We start from the raw sequence: 20,602 nt of genomic DNA on the forward strand, positions 1-20,602 counted from the left end.
AGATTGAAACTATGAGAAAGCTATTTAGCCCAAATAAATTAATATGCAGGTTTTATTTTAATTATCTATACGCGGACAGCCAAAATCCAAACATGCATTAATTCCAAAACATTCAGAATTTAAAATAACAACAAGTTTTTTAGCTGAAAGTATATTTTCAATGATTTAATGGCTTATTTTGATGCGCTATACGGGCTGAAAAATCCCTTCCTAGCTAGTTTATATATTATGACTGCCTCCCAGCAGTAGCATAATACTTGTAGGCATATATATATGATGAGTTGGAGGCAATAGGCTTGAGATTGTCTGAACAAGATTTCAACTCGTGTTAATAGAAGAGCATCACCAACCGTGGAGAACGTTGTTCTCACCAAGATGGGCCTAGAATGACACGAAAACCTCCATAAAATAATTTCAATGATTTAAAAAATATGAAAATTGTAGCTTGAAATATTATGACGTTAAAGAGCAACTATTGTACAGACATATTAAATGACGAATTCAGACGCTTCATTCTGGTCTTATTAGGAGTTTCACAAACTCATATCACAGGGATAGGAAACATCAAATTAGGTGATATAGAATTTATTTACTCATGCAGGAAAAACGGGGTGTATAGACAGGGAGTAGGGCTGACAATTAACACAGAAGCTGCCAAGTCCTGTTTAGGTTGCTAAGGTATTAATAATAGAATGCTAGTTGTTCATTTAATGACAAAAAAGTGCAGGTTATCAGCCATAGTAGTAGTCTAAATGAATTTTATTTACAACTATAGGAACAAATAGACAAGGTACCAAGTAGAAATACACAATTTAATGCCCAGGTGAATAAAATAGGGATAGATGGTATTCAAGAAAACCATAATGGTTTCAAACTGCTAAAAAATTTTAAGCATAAAAATCTAGTTAGAATCAATACAGCATTTGGTCTATAAAACAGCCCTCCACTAACATCAATGATGCCGACTCAAAAGTTTGATACATCTATCGTGTTGAAAACAAAACATTCCATGAAATATTACAGGCATTTACCGGAAGAAAGCTAAAAAAAGCCAGGAAACTGGCAATTTTTTTCGGTTCGTCCTCTAGGCATATTTTACGATAATTAAAAGTAGCGTCTGCTTAAAACTCCTCTTATACAATAGCCGACATTATCAGAATATTCCGTGTTTTTCTTTGAAATTAAACATTTTTTTTTTCAAAATTAAGGTTCTAAAGTACGGTCTGCCAAAGACTTTACCTCCTCTCATAAGCCACCAAAATATTACAATGGTCCACCGACGGGGCCTGCATGTACCCCCGTTGGGAATCACGGGCTAAAGTGAGAAAAGTGAGAAATAAATAAACGATTTTTTTAATGAACAAAAATGTTGGTGACATTTTTTTTTAGTTGGAACTGATAATTTTATTAGAGACACAGGGACAGAGGTACTAATTACAATTTTGCCCTTGGCGTCAGTACTACTCATCCAAAAAGCGATATTTTTTGATGTTCAAGGGTAGGTCTGTAATTTCTCTGTATGAAGTTAAGTTTTTGACAAAGAAAATTTCAATGGCATAATTTTTATTTCAATCTGACACTTTTTTGATGGTATACTTTTCCCTCAGACGCTTTTTTGATGGAATAGCTTTGGAGATTCGCATTAATTTGTTCTCGCAATAACCTTTAACGTGGGACTAAGGGTCATGGTAAAAAAGGAAAACAAATAATATGTTTTACCCACTCTGCTTTTCATTTCACTTTATTGCATTATTATTATGTGATTTTTGGTATGACGTCATTTTAGCCTCCATGCAGCCTTTTATATTTGTAGGTGACTTCATTATGTGAGCATCAAAGTGACGTCAATAAATATGACGTCAAATTTACTTTATAAATAGGAATCCACATGGTTAGGTTCAGTTATTGATTGTATTTGATAATGTCTAGTACTTCTAAAAAATCAAGCAGAACCAACCTGAATGGGAAAGAGAGGGATAAGAAAACAGTGTTGTGTCATCCTGATGATAAAAGAACACTGGGTAAATGTGCCCTGCTGTTGAGCAATGAAGTCGATCAATGTTTAGAAAAACAAGAATTGAAGGACAAGAAAAAAATGGGAAAAAGAAGGAATGTAGCCATGCTCGATAAACAGGTGGTAAACAGTAGTTTAATTCGTGCAATTCACGAAGGAAACCTAGAAAGAGCAAAGGAGCTAATCAACTCTTTTGGACTGTCCTACATTCAAAAATGGTCAGATGGATACGCGCTACTTCGCCAAGCTATGATTAGCAAAAACACAGCAATTACCAAATTACTTTTAAAGCATGGCTGCGAAGTAAACACTAGAGACAAGGATGGCTCGACAATACTTCATTATGCTGTCTTGGATGTAGGAAATGAAGAGTTTGTTGCAACACTTTTGAAGTATGGAGCTGACGTAAACATCACGAATAAAAGTGACCGTACAGCGTTTGATGTTGCCCTAAATCACAACAACTCCAGTATTGCTTTAGATCTAGCACACCACGTATTAAAAATGATAGGGGAAAATTCATACGTAAATAAAAGAAACAAATTTCTCCTAAAATTCTTTATTCCCTGTTCAAAGTGGGGTCAACTAGAAACGGAACTAGAAAAAATGAAAAGGGAGCTAGTATTTTGTAAAATTTCTTTCTACAAAATTTTCATCAAAGGAATAAGCTTGATACAACTATGTACGATGAATGAAAACTCCTTGAGAAGTTTACTGAAATCAGCAAACTGGGAAGCAAAATTCCCAGTATGTAATTTAATAATAGCTCGAAAATTCAGAAAGACCATAGAAAAGAAAGTGTTACTTGAATTAGCCAATAGAAGTTTGCATTTTCTCCTCAATGGATTGGCTGAATTACCAAATGAATGTGGTGAAAAAATACTCAGCTATCTAAACAATAAAGAATTGTACAATTTGATACAGTTGATTTGAACAAATGAGGAGGAGTGGTATCATTAAGAGCTTCTGACATAAACTTGTTGTTTAGTGATTGAAAAATATTATAAGAGTGTAATGGTCTAGGAGTATTGTCAGACAAAACAACTTATAATATTTGGAGCGCTGAAAATCTGCATATTTAATTTATATAATTACAAAATATGTATTTAAAATACAAATTACTCTAGCTGCAAAACACCTTTTTTTCAAAGCATATCACTTAAGATTAAAATTTCTACATAATTTTTTATTGAAGTTGGGAGATTGCTTTTAACAACATAAGTTTTTCAAATTTTATATCCAAACTGGCTCTGCTTTGTATTGAAAACCAAACTCCAATGAGAAAAAAGACGTTCTACTGGAGAAAAACGTCTGGATATTCTGTCAAGGACAGAACATCCTAGAGAAAATTCTTAGAGAGGACAACATTTCTAGAGAAAAAAGACGTTCTATTGGAGCAGACTACTGGAGATTTTGTATTGCTGAATTGAACTTTTTGAAAAATCTTACAACGTCTGGATATTCTGTCAAGGACTCAAACCTTTGTGTAAAGAGTGAGGTACTGGAGCAGACAATGGTATTGCAGTGTTGAACATTTTGAAAAATCTTACAACGTCTGGATATTCTGTCATGGACTCAAACCTTTGTGTAAAGCGTGAGGTACAGGAGCAGACAATGTTATTGCAGTGCTGAACATTTTGAAAAATCTTACAACTTCTGGATATTCGGTCAAGGACAGAACATCCTAGAGAAAATTCTTAGAGAGGACAACATTTCTAGAGAAAAAAAAACGTTCTACTGGAGCAGACTACAGGAGATTTTGTATTGCTGTATTGAACTTTATGAAAAATCTTACAACGTCTGGATATTCTGTCAAGGACTCAAACCTTTGTGTAAAGCGTGAGGTACTGGAGCAGACAATGGTATTGCAGTGCTGAACATATTGAGAAATCTTACAACTTCTGGATATTCTGTCAAGGACAGAACATCCTAGAGAAAATTCTTAGAGAGGACACCATTTCTAGAGAAAATAGACGTTCTACTGGAGCAGACTACTGGAGATTTTGTATTGCTGTATTGAACTTTTCGAAATATCTTACAATATCTGGATATTCTATCAAGGATTCAAACCATTGTGTAAAGAGTGAGGTACTGGAGCAGACAATGGTATTGCAGTGTTGAACATTTTGAAAAATCTTACAACGTAGTCTGTCAAGGACTCAAACCTTTGTGTAAAGAGTGAGGTGCTGGAGAAGACAATGGTATTGCAGTGTTGAACATTTTGAAACATCTTACAACGTCTGGATATTCTGTCAAGGACAGAACATCCTAGAGAAAAATTCTTAGAGGACAACATTTCTAGAGAAGAAAGACGTTCTACTGGAGCAGACTACTGGAGATTTTGTATTGCTGTATTGAACCTTTTGAAAAATCTTACAATGTCTGGGTATTCTGTCAAGGACTCAAACCTTTGTGTAAAGAGTGAGGTACTGGAGCAGACATTGGTATTGCAGTGTTGAACATTTTGAAAAATCTTACAACGTCTGGATATTCTGTCAAGGACAGAACATCCTAGAAAAAATTCTTAGAGAAGACAACATCTCTACAGAAAAAAGACGTTCTACTGGAGCAGACTACTGGAGATTTTGTATTGCTGTATTGAACTTTATGAAAAATCTTACAACGTCTGGATATTCTCTCAAGGACTCAAACCTTTGTGTAAAGCGTGAGGTACTGGAGCAGACAATGGTATTGCAGTGCTGAACATTTTGAAAAATCTTACACCTTCTGGATATTCGGTCAAGGACAGAACATCCTAGAGAAAATTCTTAGAGAGGACAACATTTCTAGAGAAAAAATACGTTCTACTGGAGCAGACTACTGGAGATTTTGTATTGCTGTATTGAACTTTATGAAAAATCTTAAAACGACTGGATATTCTGTCAAGGACTCAAACCTTTGTGTAAAGCGTGAGGTACTGGAGCAGACAATGGTATTGCAGTGTTGAACATTTTGAAAAATCTTACAACGTCTAGATATTCTGTCAAGGACTCAAACCTTTGTGTAAAGAGTGAGGTACTGGAGCAGACAATGGTACTGCAGTGTTGAACATTTTGAAAAATCTTACAACGTCTGGATAATCTGTCAAGGACAGAACATCCTAGAGGAAATTCTTAGAGAGGACAACATTTCTAAAGAGAAAAGAAGTTCTACTGGAGCAAACTACTGGAGATTTTGTATTGCTGTATTGAAGTTTATGAAAAATCTTACGTCTGGATATTCTGTCAAGGACTCAAACCTTTGTGTAAAGCGTGAGGTACTGGAGCAGACAATGGTATTGCAGTGCTGAACATTTTGAAAAATCTGACAACTTCTGGATATTCTGTCAAGGACAAAACATCCTAGAGAAAATTCTTAGAGAGCACAACATTCAAAGAGAAAAAAGACGTTCTATTGGAGCAGACTACTGGAGATTTTGTATTGCTGTATTGAACTTTTTGAAAAATCTTACAACGTCTGGATATTCTGTCAAGGACAGAACATCCTAGAGAAAATTCTTAGAGAGGACAACATTTCTAGAGAAAAAAGACGTTCTAATGGAGCAGACAATGGTATTGCAGTGTTGAACATTTTGAAAAATCTTACAACGTCTAGATATTCTGTCAAGGACTCAAACCTTTGTGTAAAGAGTGAGGTACTGGAGCAGACAATGGTATTGCAGTGTTGAACATTTTGAAAAATCTTACAACGTCTGGATATTCTGTCAAGGACAGAACATCCTAGAGGAAATACTTAGAGAGGACAACATTTCTAAAGAGAAAAGAAGTTCTACTGGAGAAAACTACTGGAGATTTTGTATTGCTGTATTGAACTTTATGAAAAATCTTACAACGTCTGGATATTCTGTCAAGGACTCAAACCTTTGTGTAAAGCGTGAGGTACTGGAGCAGACAATGGTATTGCAGTGCTGAACATTTTGAAAAATCTTACAACTTCTGGATATTCTGTCAAGAACAGAACATCCTAGAGAAAATTATAGAGAAAAAAGACGTTCTATTGGAGCAGACTACTGGAGATTTTGTATTGCTGTATTGAACTTTTTGAAAAATCTTACAACGTCTGGATATTCTGTCAAGGACAGAACATCCTAGAGAAAATTCTTAGAGAGGAAAATATTTTTAGGGAAAATAGACGTTCTACTGGAGCAGACTACTGGAGATTTTGTATTGCTGTATTGAACTTTTCGAAAAATCTTACATCTGGATATTCTATCAAGGACTCAAACCATTGTGTAAAGAGTGAGGTACTGGAGCAGACAATGGTATTGCAGTGTTGAAAATTTTGAAAAATCTTACAACGTCTGGATATTCTGTCAAGGACTCAAAACTTTGTGTAAAGAGTGAGGTACTGGAGCAGACAATGGTATTGCAGTGTTGAACATTTGAAAAATCTTACAACGTCTGGATATTCTGTCAAGGATAGAACATCCTAGAGAAAATTCTTAGAGAAGACAACATTTCTAGAGAAAAAAGACGTTCTACTGGAGCAGACTACTGGAGATTTTGCATTGCTGTATTGAACTTTACGAAGAATCTTACAACGTCTGGATATTCTGTCAAGGACTCAAACCTTTATGTAAAGTGTAAGGTACTGGAGCAGACAATGGTATTGCAGTGTTGAACATTTTGAAAAATCTTACAACGTCTGGATATTCTGTCAAGGACAAAACATCCTAGAGAAAATCCTTAGATAGGACAACATTTTTAGAGAAAAAAGACGTTCTACTGTAGCAGACTACTGGAGATTTTGTATTGCTGTATTGAACTGTTTGAAAAATCTTACAATGTCTGGATATTCTGTCTAGGACTCAAACCTTTGTGTAAAGAGTGAGGTACTCGAGCAGACAATGGTATTGCAGTGTTGAACATTTTGAAAAATATTACAACGTCTGGATATTCTGTCAAGGACTCAAACCTTTGTGTAAAGAGTGAAATACTGGAGCAAACAATGGTATTGCAGTGTTGAACATTTTGAAAAATCTTACAACGTCCGGATATTCTGTCAAGGACAGAACATCCTAGAGAAAATTCTTAGAGAGGACAACATTTCTAGAGAAAAAAGACCTTCTAATGGAGCAGACAATGGTGTTGCAGCATTGAACTTTTTGAAAAATCTTACAACGCCTGAATACTCTGTCAAGGAAGCACACCTTAGTGTAAAGAGTGAGGTGTTGAGGAGGGGGTAACCACCCTCATATACATTATAATTTCTGTTCTTTTAAGTTTTAATGTTGCTCCTTACTTTCGGTTTAAAAACTCGTCTTGTGTTTAATTTCTAATGTTTTTTAAATAGCACCACCATACCTGGCTGCACGTTCACGGACAAATTACCGTCCCAATGGAAATATACTCTGGACATTTCAATTCTCGTGAAAATTTAGCCTGGACAGTTACTGTCAACATCTCCATGCGTAAAATTCAATCGGTAAAGAGAAAGCAAGGCATATAAAGAAACTTCGTATTGGAATTCTGGATAATTAACCCAGTGAAAAATTTTTCCCTGAAAAGTTAACCCCCTGGATACTTTCTTCTCCATGGAAATTCTCCATGGAAATATGCATACTTCCGAATAAAAAATAAAACAATTAACAAATTTTATTACTTAGAAACCTTTGTCCAAGGGCCTTAAGGGGTCATCTTATGTCCACAGATATAGTTATTTGGCGTTTCAACAACGCTTAAAAAAAGATATCTCAAAATTATGATCAGATAATTTTGGAGAAAAAAGTGGCATAAAAAAAGGGTCTAGTTGTCCTCCAATTTCAATTTTTTTTACTTTAGAAGGAAACTAGAACTAGAATGTACCATTTCCCGACACTCTAGACCCACTGGGTCAATACGATTACCCCATGGCAAAAAACAACAACAAATAAACACGCATCCGTTATCTTTCTTCTGGCAAAAATTACAAAATTTCACATTTTGGCAGGTATGAACCTGATACCTCTATAATAGGGTTCTTTGATATGCTGAATCTGATGCTGTGTTTGTAATGTTGTGCAAAACTCTGTTACTTCTAGGGGATATTCATCCTTTTTTCGGATATTAGAGAATTTCTTTCAGGCTCGTACATTTGATGGGTATAACTAAACTTAATGAAACTTATATATTTGAAATCATTATAAATAATCCAATTCTTTTGATATATGTATTGGTATCAAAATTCCGTTTTTTAAAATTTTAGGTTACTATTGATTCGGGTCACTCCTTACAGTTCATTACCACAAACTGTTTGATTATTCATCAAAATCTTTGAAATATTGATAGTTTCTTCTGCGCTACCAAACGTATAGTATTCATAAAACTAACAGTTTCATTAAATGTAATTAAACAAATAGAAAAGGTTTTTCAACTAAATTAAGGAGAAAGTTTAAAAATTTAAGTAAATATAAATTACTCTGGTTATAATGGGGACTTTCTCCTTCTAGATATTTTGTTCATCAATAAAAGTTTTTTAGTGCTTTGAAAATCTTAAAAGGCCAGACTTCGCAGTAAAGATCAGAGAGGTAAGGATCGTATCGACTCGCTGGTCCTAAAATGTCACAAGAGGGCTCATTCTAACGGAAATTAGAATTTCTAGTGCCCTTTTTAAGTGACCGAAACAAGTTGGAGTGAGACTAGGCCCCCTTCCACACTCATTTTTCCCCCAAAGTCACCATATCAAAATTCGGAGATAGCCATTTTATTCACCATAGTCAAAAAACCTAGTAACTATGTCTTTGGGGACGACTTACTCCCCCACAGTCCCCGTGGGAGGGCCTCTAAGTTACAAACTTTGACAATTATTCGCATATAGTAATGGTTATTGGGAAGTGTACATCTTTTTTCAGGGGGATCTTTTATGGAGGGGGGGGGAGATGGGGCTACGTGGGAAAAATTTTTCATGGGGGAATTTGTCAAGGGGGAAGAGAATTTCAATGAAGTGGGATTGACTTTTCTAGTATTATTTAAAATAAAATAAAAATAAATACGAAAAGTTTCTTCAACTGAAAATAAGGAGCAGCATAAAAACTTCAAACGAACAGAGACTATTTGCATATGAGGGGTTCACCTCCTCGTAATACCTTGCTCTTTACGCTAAAGTATTTTAATTAACTTCAACTATTTATTCTACAGCCTTTGTGATTCAGGGCCCATTCTTAAGGACTTACGACAAAATTTAAGCTTTCGCGTAAAGAGCTGGATATTGACAAGGAAGTTAACCCCCTCATATACGAAACAAAAACATACGAATATAGAAGTTGGAAATGTTAGTTAATTAGTAAGTTACGTCTATTTTTTACTTTTCTAGTTGCCTTTTTAAGTAATCAAAAAAGTAGAGGGCAACTAGGCCTCCTCCCCCACTCCTTTTTTCTCGAAATCTTCAGATTGAAACTATGAGAAAGCTATTTAGCCCAAATAAATTAATATGCAGGTTTTATTTTAATTATCTATACGCGGACAGCCAAAATCCAAACATGCATTAATTCCAAAACATTCAGAATTTAAAATAACAACAAGTTTTTTAGCTGAAAGTATATTTTCAATGATTTAATGGCTTATTTTGATGCGCTATACGGGCTGAAAAATCCCTTCCTAGCTAGTTTATATATTATGACTGCCTCCCAGCAGTAGCATAATACTTGTAGGCATATATATATATGATGAGTTGGAGGCAATAGGCTTGAGATTGTCTGAACAAGATTTCAACTCGTGTTAATAGAAGAGCATCACCAACCGTGGAGAACGTTGTTCTCACCAAGATGGGCCTAGAATGACACGAAAACCTCCATAAAATAATTTCAATGATTTAAAAAATATGAAAATTGTAGCTTGAAATGTTATGACGTTAAAGAGCAACTATTGTACAGACATATTAAATGACGAATTCAGACGCTTCATTCTGGTCTTATTAGGAGTTTCACAAACTCATATCACAGGGATAGGAAACATCAAATTAGGTGATATAGAATTTATTTACTCATGCAGGAAAAACGGGGTGTATAGACAGGGAGTAGGGCTGACAATTAACACAGAAGCTGCCAAGTCCTGTTTAGGTTGCTAAGGTATTAATAATAGAATGCTAGTTGTTCATTTAATGACAAAAAAGTGCAGGTTATCAGCCATAGTAGTAGTCTAAATGAATTTTATTTACAACTATAGGAACAAATAGACAAGGTACCAAGTAGAAATACACAATTTAATGCCCAGGTGAATAAAATAGGGATAGATGGTATTCAAGAAAACCATAATGGTTTCAAACTGCTAAAAAAATTTTAAGCATAAAAATCTAGTTAGAATCAATACAGCATTTGGTCATAAAATAACCCTTAAGTTAACATGGTATTCACATAATGGTAAGACAGCTAACCTTATCAATTAAGTTTTTGTAAACAGAGGATTGGCAGGATCAATATGTGATACAAGGGTATATAGAAGTGGTGTTTTTGATGCTAAAAGTAAAGATCACCCTCTTGTGATGCCTAGGGTTAGTTTTTAGGAAGGGTAAGAACCTTCCAGGAAGTTATGATGCTGCCAGACTTCGAGATGAGAATTTGAGAAAAACCTTGTAGGATTACTAAACTGGAGTTTAAAATTTGTTAATGTACAAGATGGATGGAACAATTTCAGGAAAACAGTTTTTAAAAAGTCGCTGATGGGGCTATACAGCAAGGAATATTAGTACAAATACTTTATAATTAATAGAGAGGAGGAGAGACTGCACAAGAAATACTTGAGTGATAGATTCTATAAAAATAAGAGGAATGTAAAGAAAGTCAAGAAAACATTCAAATGTGGATTAAGGATCTGTGAAGCAGAGGCCATGGATAAAATTGCAGACAATCTCGAAGAAGAAACCAGGTGGCATAATAGTAAAACATTGTAGAGACATGTTAATTATTGAAAGAAAATAGTGAATCTGGACTTGTCCCAGTTCAAGATAGGAATGGAGCCATAATTAGTGAGAAGGAAAGAGTTAAAGAAAGATGGGCAGAACATTCTGAGAATGTACTAGATCACCACTACAGATACAGGAAAAGATATGGAAAGATTGAAAACGCTAGTGATGCTTTAAATGTGAAGGTTGATTTATTTTGTGAGGAAGTAATGATGATAGTAGTAAAAGGGTTAAAAAATAGTAAGGCCAAAGGTGATGATGGTGTGGTAAATGAGTTTCTTCAATATATTGATAACAAGGTTAGAAATAAGTTACTGAAGATTATGAATATGATTTTTGAAAAGGGGAAAGTACCTAGCTATTTTAGAAAAACTCTAATTAAATTCCTTAATAAGAACAATAATTTAGAATGAGTGTGATAATTATAGAGGCATTAGCCTGGTTTTCGTAGGAAGCAAATTACTTAGTATGATGATACTTTTTGGACTTAGAGTAAGGGTAGAGGATGAGTCAACCAAATTTATTCTTAGATTAACAATTGAGAAGTATCTAAGTCATCAGAGGCCTTTAGTCCTAAGTTTTATATTTGATTCAGCAAGCATTGCATTCAGCAAGAATGAGCAAGCATTTGATTCAGCTGTCAGAAGAGCTTTAGCAAAGGTACTATCATGGTACTGTATACCAGATAAAACGATTAAAGGCATTAGGGCTATGTATGTGAATATAATTCAAATAAGAAATGAGGTTAGTAGCTGGTTTCACATTCAGTCAGGAGTTAAACAGGGTTAATTTCTATTCCCATTCATATGGACTTTGTCCTAAGGAGTACAGCAAAAGCAATGGGAGAACACGGAATCAAATGGAGGAGTAAAAATCTCCTAAGCATACACTATGTTGATGATTTCAACATCTTAGGTGAGCATGTTAGTAAACTGAATAAACTTTCAGAGGTTTTGTAAGTTCAGGGTGCAAGAATATGGTTTAAAATTAATGTCAAGAAGACTAAGTCACTAACACTAGGAATAAGTGAAGGTGAAGAGATGATATTGGGTAACGAGAGGATTGACTGAAAGATTTTTAGAATCTAAATATGTTACCCTTATCTATGAGAGGCAGCCCTTTGCTTGTTATGCTGAATATCTGTTTTGTTTTCATATCATTGCAGTTGTGTTGACTTAGTAAAGAGCAACATATATCCTGTTTATTGTTTATTTTTATTTATTTATTTTCCTAAGACACATGAAGAGGAAAAAATTATTAAAATAACTGTCAAGGAAAAATTGTATGATTAAAGAATAAAATTATTTAAGCAAATATTTTGGGAGGACAACTGCCTTACTTCTTCAAAAATAACCCATTTGACTTTAAAAACTCAGTTTTTGATGTTTTATTTTCCTTTACGTAATGGCGGGTCAATGTGGTTTAAGAAATTATCTAAGTAAATGAATTGTAAGAGAGATGGTCTGCTTAGGTGTGTCATGTGCTTTTTTGGCTAGTTGTCATAAATCTTTAAAACAGAGTTTTAAAAAAAGGTGAAGAGTTAAACAGTGCAATTCTGAAAATTAATATTCATAGTAGTGAAATTTGAAAAATAAAAATAGATTTGAAACTGAGGATTGTAAAATTAATAAAAGGAAGGCTTTGTACTACAAGTCTTAGCTTGAGGTGGGATGGGGTTAGTTTCATTAATTTTAAAAAAGAGTTAAAGAAAAACTATAATAAGTTAATAAGTTACCTAAGGAAATGGTCTGCTTAGGTATTTTATGTGCTCTTGGGGCTACTTAGCATTGATTTATAAAAGAGAGTCAAATGAAAAAGTGTGAAGAGTATAGTTGGACATATCTAAAAATCAGAAGTTTTAAGATTGAAATTTGATAGAAAAAAAAAACAAATTGAAAATTATTTAGTAGCATCAATCAGAAAATTGAAAGTTTTAAGAGTGAAATTTTAAAGATAATATTGAGTTAAAAATGACGAAAGTCATAAAAAAAAACTTAAGTGTTGCTCTTGCAACACTTTAGTCAGGGAAGCCAGACAAAGGTTGCTGCAACACTTCACGTTGCCTGGGCAACATAGGTCTAGCTATCATTAATTTGAAAAGATAAAAGAAACACAAAAAGATAAAATGTATTTTAGGACATAAAAAACATTAGAGTGGACATGGCATCCCTAAGAGGCTTATATATGCTTGCCTTCACCATTTCCTTTGCAGAGAAAGTCATTATCCTTAGTCTGTTTGAAAATTAAGGCCATGTGTTATTTGGCAAAAAGAAACTAATTTTCAAAAAACAAAATGGATTGGCAGGACAGACCCCATAAATTCTCCCACCAAAGGGCTAAAAAAGCACATGAAACTTTTATTGTCTGAACAACCTCAAACTTAAAAGTGTAAGGACTTAGTTCGATGGGATTTAGGCAAATGTACAAAAATAACATCAAATTCGAGAAAAATTGGCCTTCCCAAAGGTGGTCCTTTGAAAACATTAACTTTCTATTCCAATTGGCTTTAAACTTGTACCCTCAAGTCTTTACTAATACTTTTAAATCATTACAGCACCAAGTTACCTCAGACCAACACAGCTATGCATGCTCCTCCTCCATTCCTAACTGTTCAAAACATCCCTCTTTACACCCTCCCAAGAAGTTCCTAGTCAGTTTAAACTTTCCTTATGACATCCTCCCAACTCGTTTGGGGACAACCTGCTTTTCATTGGGCCCTAGGTGGTTGGCTGGCAAGGACAATCTTTGGTAATCTTTCATCCATTGTCTCCAAAGCATGTCCTAGCCAACTCATGCTTTCTTGGACCCAACCACATTTTTAATATTGCTTACTGTTTGAGATATGTTCAGTCAGTTGGGTACCCAAAACAATCCATAAGTAATTTCTCTGGAAAACATCTAGCAACTGCTCCTTTTTTTGGAGCACCCATACTTCAGAACCATACATTACCACTGTCATCACTGTATCTTTCAGTATTCTAGTCTTGGTTTGCAGGCTTATCTTCCTTTTCTTTCAAATTCTTTTCAACTGCAAAAAAAAACCTGTGCCTTTGCTATTCTACTTTTATCATCTCCACTTTGCCCAACGTCTTTGTTATTAATATTACCTAGGTAAGTAATGTTGTCCACCTGATCAATCTTCTCGTTACCCAATATCATCTCTTCACCTTCACTTATCCCTAGTATTAGTGACTTGGTCTTCTTGACATTAATTTTAAACACTATTCGTGCACCCGGAACTTACAGAACCTCTGAAAGTTTATTCAGTTTACTAACATGCTCACCTAAGATGTTGAAATCATCAACATAGTGTATACTTAGAAGATTTTTACTCCTCCATTTGATTCCGTGTTCTCCCATTGCTTTTGCTGTACTCCTTAGGACAAAGTCCATATGAATGGGAATAGAAATCAACCCTGTTTAACTCCTGACTGAATGTGAAATCAGCTACTAACCTCATTTCTTACCCTAACCAAAGCAATTATATTCACATACATAGCCCTAATGCCTTTAATCGTTTTATCTGGTATACAGTACCATGATAGTACCTTTGCTAATGCTCTTCTATCAGCTGAATCAAATAAAGGTAAAAAAGGTAAAGGATACGGCATAAGACTTTACAGTCTGTTCTGGCAGTGCTGATCTCCGTTTCTTGGCCCTTCAGCCAGGAAGTGCAATGGGGGGTTGGGGGCCAGCCATCCTGTGCTTTCGCACACCCTTCCTGTTTACCTTCCCCAGATTTCTCCAGGTACCCATTTAGAGCTGGGTCGACTCTGGCTAAGCTTACAGAGCCACGCAACTGACCCCCATCCCAAACTGAAGAATTGGATACACTGGGATTCGAACCCGCGTCCTCTCAGACAAAGGATCCCGAATCCAGCGCATCAACCCACTCGGCCAGGACAGCTCATCAAATGCTTGCTCATTTTCTATAAAACTTAGGACTAAAGGCCTCTGTTGACTCAGGTACTTCTCAATTGTTAATCTAAGAATAAATTTGGTTGACTCATCTTCTAACCTAACTCTAAGTCCAAAAAGTACCATCATACTAAGTAATTTGCTTCCTACAGAAACCAGGCTAATGCCTCCATAATTACCACACTCATTCTAAATTATTGTTCTTATTAAGGAATTCAATTAGAGTTTTTCTAAAATAGCTAGGTACTTTCCCCTTTCAAAAATCATATTCATAATCTTCAGTAACTTATTTCTAACCTTGTTATCAATATATTGAAGAAACTCATTTACCACACCATCAGCACCTTTGGCCTTACTATTTTTTAACTCTTTTACTACTATCATCATTACTTCCTCACAAAATAAATCAACCTTCACATTTAAAGCATCACTAGCGTTTTCAATCTTTCCATATCTTTTCCTGTATCTGTAGTGGTGATCTAGTACATTCTCAGAATGTTCTACCCATCTTTCTTTAACTCTTTCCTTCTCACTAATTTCAAACAGACTAAGGAAAATGACTTTCTCTGCCAAGGAAGTGGTGAAGGCAAACATATATAAGCCTGTTAGGGAAGCCCTATCTACTCTAATGTTTTGTATGTTCTAAAACACATTTTATCTTTTTATGTTTCTTTTATCTTTTCAAATTATTGATAACTAGACCTACATTGCCCAGGCAAAATGAAGTGTTGTGGTAACCTTTGTCTGGTTTCCCCAACTAAACTGTTGCAAGAGCAACACTTTAGATTTATGACAACTAGCCAAAACAGCACATGACACCTAAGCAGACCATCTCTCCTACAATTCATTTACTTAGATAATTTCTTAAACCACATTGACCTGCCATTGTTTAAAGGGAAAAAAATATCAAAAATGGAGTTTTTAAAGTCAAACAGGTTATTTTTGAAGAAGTAAGGCAGTTGTCCTCCCAAAATATTTGCCTTGTTTTTCAGTATTTTTGTTTGGTCTTAAAAAACACTTTTGATTGTTTTCTTTATATTCATTCAGTTAATATGTAATTTTTTTCTTTGACTCTACTTTAAACTAATAATACCTCACCTCTCCACCCCCACCCACCTAAGACTGGATGGAGGGAGCACTGACAGTTGAATCTTTCAGTTCATTCCTATGATTTATTACTCTTCTTGAAAAGAATGTTTGGCGAGTTTTAGATTGGGAGCTTGACTTTGGTAGCTTCTTGGAGTGTCCTCTTGTGTTGTGCTGGCTGGTACTGAGATTGCTGCCAAAGATTGCTGACTTTTCGTTCTGTAGCTTGTAAGTAAGCATCATATCACTGCGCAAGCGTCAGTAAACCAGAGTGGGTAATTTGAGGTACTTGAGGCAGTCCTCATATGAGGTTGATGCTAGACTTTTTATGCATTTTGTTGCTCGTCTCTGTACGTTTTCGATGAGCCTCACATCCTGTTGGTAAGAACAACCAGCAAGACACATGCCAAAATCGAGATGGGGTCTGACGAGAGCGTTGTATAATTTCATAAATATAGATGCCTGTCTGCTGTTGATGGTTCGTTTTAGTAGTCCAAGACTGGAGCTTGCACGGGAAACAACATGCTGGACATGGCTGTGAAATTTAAGTTTATCATCAATAATGACGCCTAGATCCCTTTCTTCTGTTCTGTTCTTTAGTTGCTCTCTTACTTTGGTGGTGGGGTTGTAGATCATGTAGTTTGCCATTGGGTTATTGGGTCCAAGGTGTAATACACAGCACTTTCCCACATTAAATTGGAGAAGCCATTCATGGGTCCAAACTTGTAACTCATCTATGTTGTGCTGGATACTCTGAGGGCATGCAATACCAAAGAGTTTGGCATCATCAGTGAACAGGTGCATGCCATTGTCAATATTGTTAAATATATCATTGATGTAAATCAGAAAGAGAGTTGGACCCAGTACAGTTCCCTGTGGTACTCCACTCATTACTTCAGCCTTGTCAGAGTATAATGGTTTCCCATCTGTAGCAAATAAGCAAACTTTCTGCTTGCAATTTGTAAGGAAATTCATCAGCCAGTCTACAACAGCATGATTGATGCCAATAGCAGATATTTTTCAGTGCAGTCGACTGTGAGGAACCTTGTCAAAGGCCTTGGCAAAGTCCCGCAGGAGTAGGTCAACCAGATGTCTGTGGTCAATTAGGTCTGTCATTTCCTTGTATGATTCCAAGAGGTTTGTTTAAATTGATTTCCCTGACTGGAAGCCATGCTGCTTGGGGGACAAGATCCTGTTGGTTGTCAAATGCTTAAGGATTGAATCATTGACTATGCACTCAAGTATTTTGATGACAACTTAGGTCAGGCTAATTGGCCAATAGTTTTCAGGCTTGGAACAATTACCTTTCTTGAAAACCGGTGTAATGTTGGCTATTTTCCAGTCTGCTGGCAGCTCTCTAGAGGTAAATGAAGTCTGGAAAATTCTCCTAAGTGGTTCTGCTATGATAGCTGCAGTTTCTTTTAATAGCCTGGGATGTAGGTTATCTGGTCCTGGCAATTTGTTAGCATCTAATTTCTGTAAGCATCCGAGAACCTCCGTGTGTGCTAGAGTGATGCTTTCCATTGGGGATGTTACAATGTATTCAGGTGAAGAGGGTAAAGGACCATTGGGTTCAGTGGTGAAAACAGAAACGAATTGCTGATTTAGTGAGTTTGCAAGCTTGTCAATATTGGTTATTTCTTCACCTTCCTCAGTTACTAGTTTCCTGATGCCTCATCTATTATGGTCTTGGCTAGAGACATATTGCCAAAATTTCTTTGGATTTGTCTTAGCTTTATCTGTAAGTTTAGATTTGAAGCTTGTGTATAAATTGCATGTTAAATTTTTAAGTCTGTTTCTGCTCTTTGAAAATTTTTCTTTGTTTTCCAGGGATGGATGCTTTTTGTACTTCTTTTATTGTCTGTTTTTCCGGTTAATTTCCTTCTTAATATCTTTTGTCATTGTTGGTAGTGTTCGTGGGTTTAGGGATGAGCTTGCTTGAAGTGTACTGTTCAGCTTTGTTTAGCAGTAATTCCTTGAAGCATTGCCATTGTTGTTCTAAAGAGCCAATTAGGACATCATCCCAGGAGATGTTGCTGAGATCAATTCTAATTTTCTCATAGTCTATGAAGGTCCTTTTGATGTAGCTGTTAATTACTTTGAGGAATGTAGTTTTTATTTCTATGGCAACATGGTCGCTTTTCCAGATTGGGGGCATATACTTAGTATAAAGAAGGGACTCTGGTCTTCTAAGAAATATTAGGTCTAGGAGGCTTGGAAGCTGCCCGTTCATGAAATGGGTCAGTTGGTCGAAAATTTGGTGGAGGCAAGTATCATGAATCATATCAAAGATGGGATTCATAGTATCAGAGGTGACATAGGAGAATTGGTCTTTCCAGGTGATGGTCGGCAGGTTGAAGTCACCTACAATTAATAGGTCACCCTTATGGGTGTCTGCAATATTCTGAATGAGCTCAGCTAGCTTTGCATCTGTTTGCTCAGGCGAAGGTGATGATCGGCTTCTGTGCACACAGCCAATTCTAACAGTGGGATGGTTTTTACTCTGTGGAACTGAAATATTGAAGAATATTGTTTCAGCATAAGGGCATCCACTGGAATCTGCAATAGGTGTTACAACATACAAGGATTTGACTAATGCAACTGTTCCATGGTGGCAATAACTAGATGATAGATTGGATATAGTGTGGTAACCTTGCAGATTAACAAGTGAGTCTAGGAGCTGGTTTCTTGAATCCTTAGGACAGACCTCAGTAAGGAGTATAACATCATAATTATTTGCACAAATCATAGATTTCAGCTTGTTGATTTTGTTAGGAAGTTGGTCAATGTTTGTGATTAGAGCGGAAAAATCTTGACTTACTTGCTTCCTTTTTGAGTTAGATACTTCCTTTTGGTAATTGTAGATATTTTGGACTGGCTCATCTTCAATGGACAAGAAAGTGCTGCAGGATCCACTATTGTTGGTCAGATTGCTTTCATTTGTGAAGGACTTGAACAAATAAGAAAGTTCATCAATACTTGTTAGTTTATCAGTATTCACTTTGTCACTACTTATACTATGTACAGAGCTAGCAGATGGAGCAACTAGCATTCCATGGTCTGGTGAGAGTATCCCCCACCCAGGTGCACAGAGTTTTTTGAGATGATCTTTCCATGGTTGATAGCTAAGTTCAGCTCTCCTAGTTCAGTTTGGCATTTGAGTTCAGCAGCTAAGACTTTTCTTCTCTCCAAGTCTTCCCATGATACATCTGCCCTAAACTGAATTTCTTGACATAGCTTGTAAGATTTTTGTAGAATGCACTTTTTCAAGTTAAGCTTTTGGACAGAGAAAAGAATGGGAGGGCGTCTGCTGTGGGTCAATTCTTGATAGCTTGCTCCTGATTTGCTGGTGGGTTGCTGAGTGGCCCCAGCTTTTTTGACAGGCAGCAATTGGCTTATAATACATCTTACATTAGTAATGTTTGCATTTGGAATTTGGTATTGCTCTGTAAGATATTTATCAATGAACAAATTGTTGCTGTTTGTTCCTAGCTGCAGGGGTACATCATAAGCAACTAGGTTAAATTTCCTGCTATATCTGTCTAAATAGTCAGTAGACTTTGTCTTCAAAGTGGGAATCAAATTATCTTATTCTGATTCATATGGTCTTGAAAAACCTAGAAAAATCTTTTAAATTTGAACAAAATAAATATAGGCTACCAATATGGGTTTTAATATTTGGCTAATCAAATTATTAAACTGTTTTCAAAACTTATATCTATGGAAAAGTTCAAAATTTCAATAGGAATAGACCTGTCATGTATGATAATTTAGGGACTCTCTAGAAGGAGAGGGAGAGGAGGTGGGTACTATAAAATACCTTCCTGGGGTATACTTTAGTCTATAGACCCATCAATGAAAGTTTCATTTTCCTAACCTAACCCCTTTCTGAGATAGTAAGCACTCAACTGGAATTTTACTAAGGAAAATTATACTTTAAACAACTAAGGAAGAACATGCCCAAGTACAGATCTAGGTTAGCCTAGTTGTTTACACCCTCAGAAGTTTAATGGAAAATATATAAATTTGGGTTATATATTTGACCATTAGGAGAAAAAGTTGAAATAAAACTAAAGAAAAGCGCTTTTAAGAATGATATAAGTAATTATTTCAGAATATTTTAAAGTAGCCTATGCCTAGTTTTCAGGATTTTACAGCTTAGCTTTTCCTTCTAAGGGGCAGCTAAACTTATGTCACTACTCCAGATCTAGAATTTTACCTTCAGCCTTTTCAAGCTCAATATTTACCCTTTCACCAGGATAAGCTTCCGCCCCATTTACTACACAATACAGTGCATTTCTAAATTTATTCAGCATTTTCTATGGATTTTGAATTTTGTATCCGGTGTTGCCGATTCTAACGTGAAAACGATGTATTTCACCTTGAAGCCAGAATGCTCTATTTGATTTGCTTTTTTTCTCTCTATTAATTTCTATCAGTTTGATTGACGAGCCAGAAGCTCGCCCCCAGGACTTATTCTCACGAGTCAATTATGCAAACACAGATACATCGCAACTCGCAGCAATTACAAGTATTCAAGAACCATTTGAATATTGGATCCAAATGATTAAGAACAGGAAATTCAATGGGACTCAGTACTCCCTTTTTTACTATTTTGGAATTTGGCACACATCTTTTCAATGTAATATTAATGGGATTTGTCTTTAATATTAGGCTTAGGGATGAAAAATTGACTTAGAATATATG

The 20,602-nt window shown here is 35.7% G+C and overlaps 1 long non-coding RNA gene across 1 annotated transcript in view; it reads right to left on the reverse strand.

Annotated features, from left to right (window-relative positions):
• Window positions 1-20,236, reverse strand: part of LOC136035823 (uncharacterized) — a 36,009-nt gene extending 15,773 nt beyond the window's left edge. Inside the window, exon 1 of the long non-coding RNA XR_010619518.1 lies at window positions 20,143-20,236. This is a non-coding gene — a long non-coding RNA (uncharacterized LOC136035823). The remainder of the gene's footprint in view (window positions 1-20,142) is intronic.
• Between the last annotated feature and the right edge of the window lie 366 nt (window positions 20,237-20,602).

The sequence above is a fragment of the Artemia franciscana genome, chromosome 14, assembly GCF_032884065.1.
Source record: "Artemia franciscana chromosome 14, ASM3288406v1, whole genome shotgun sequence".
Taxonomy (NCBI): Eukaryota; Metazoa; Arthropoda; class Branchiopoda; order Anostraca; family Artemiidae; genus Artemia; species Artemia franciscana.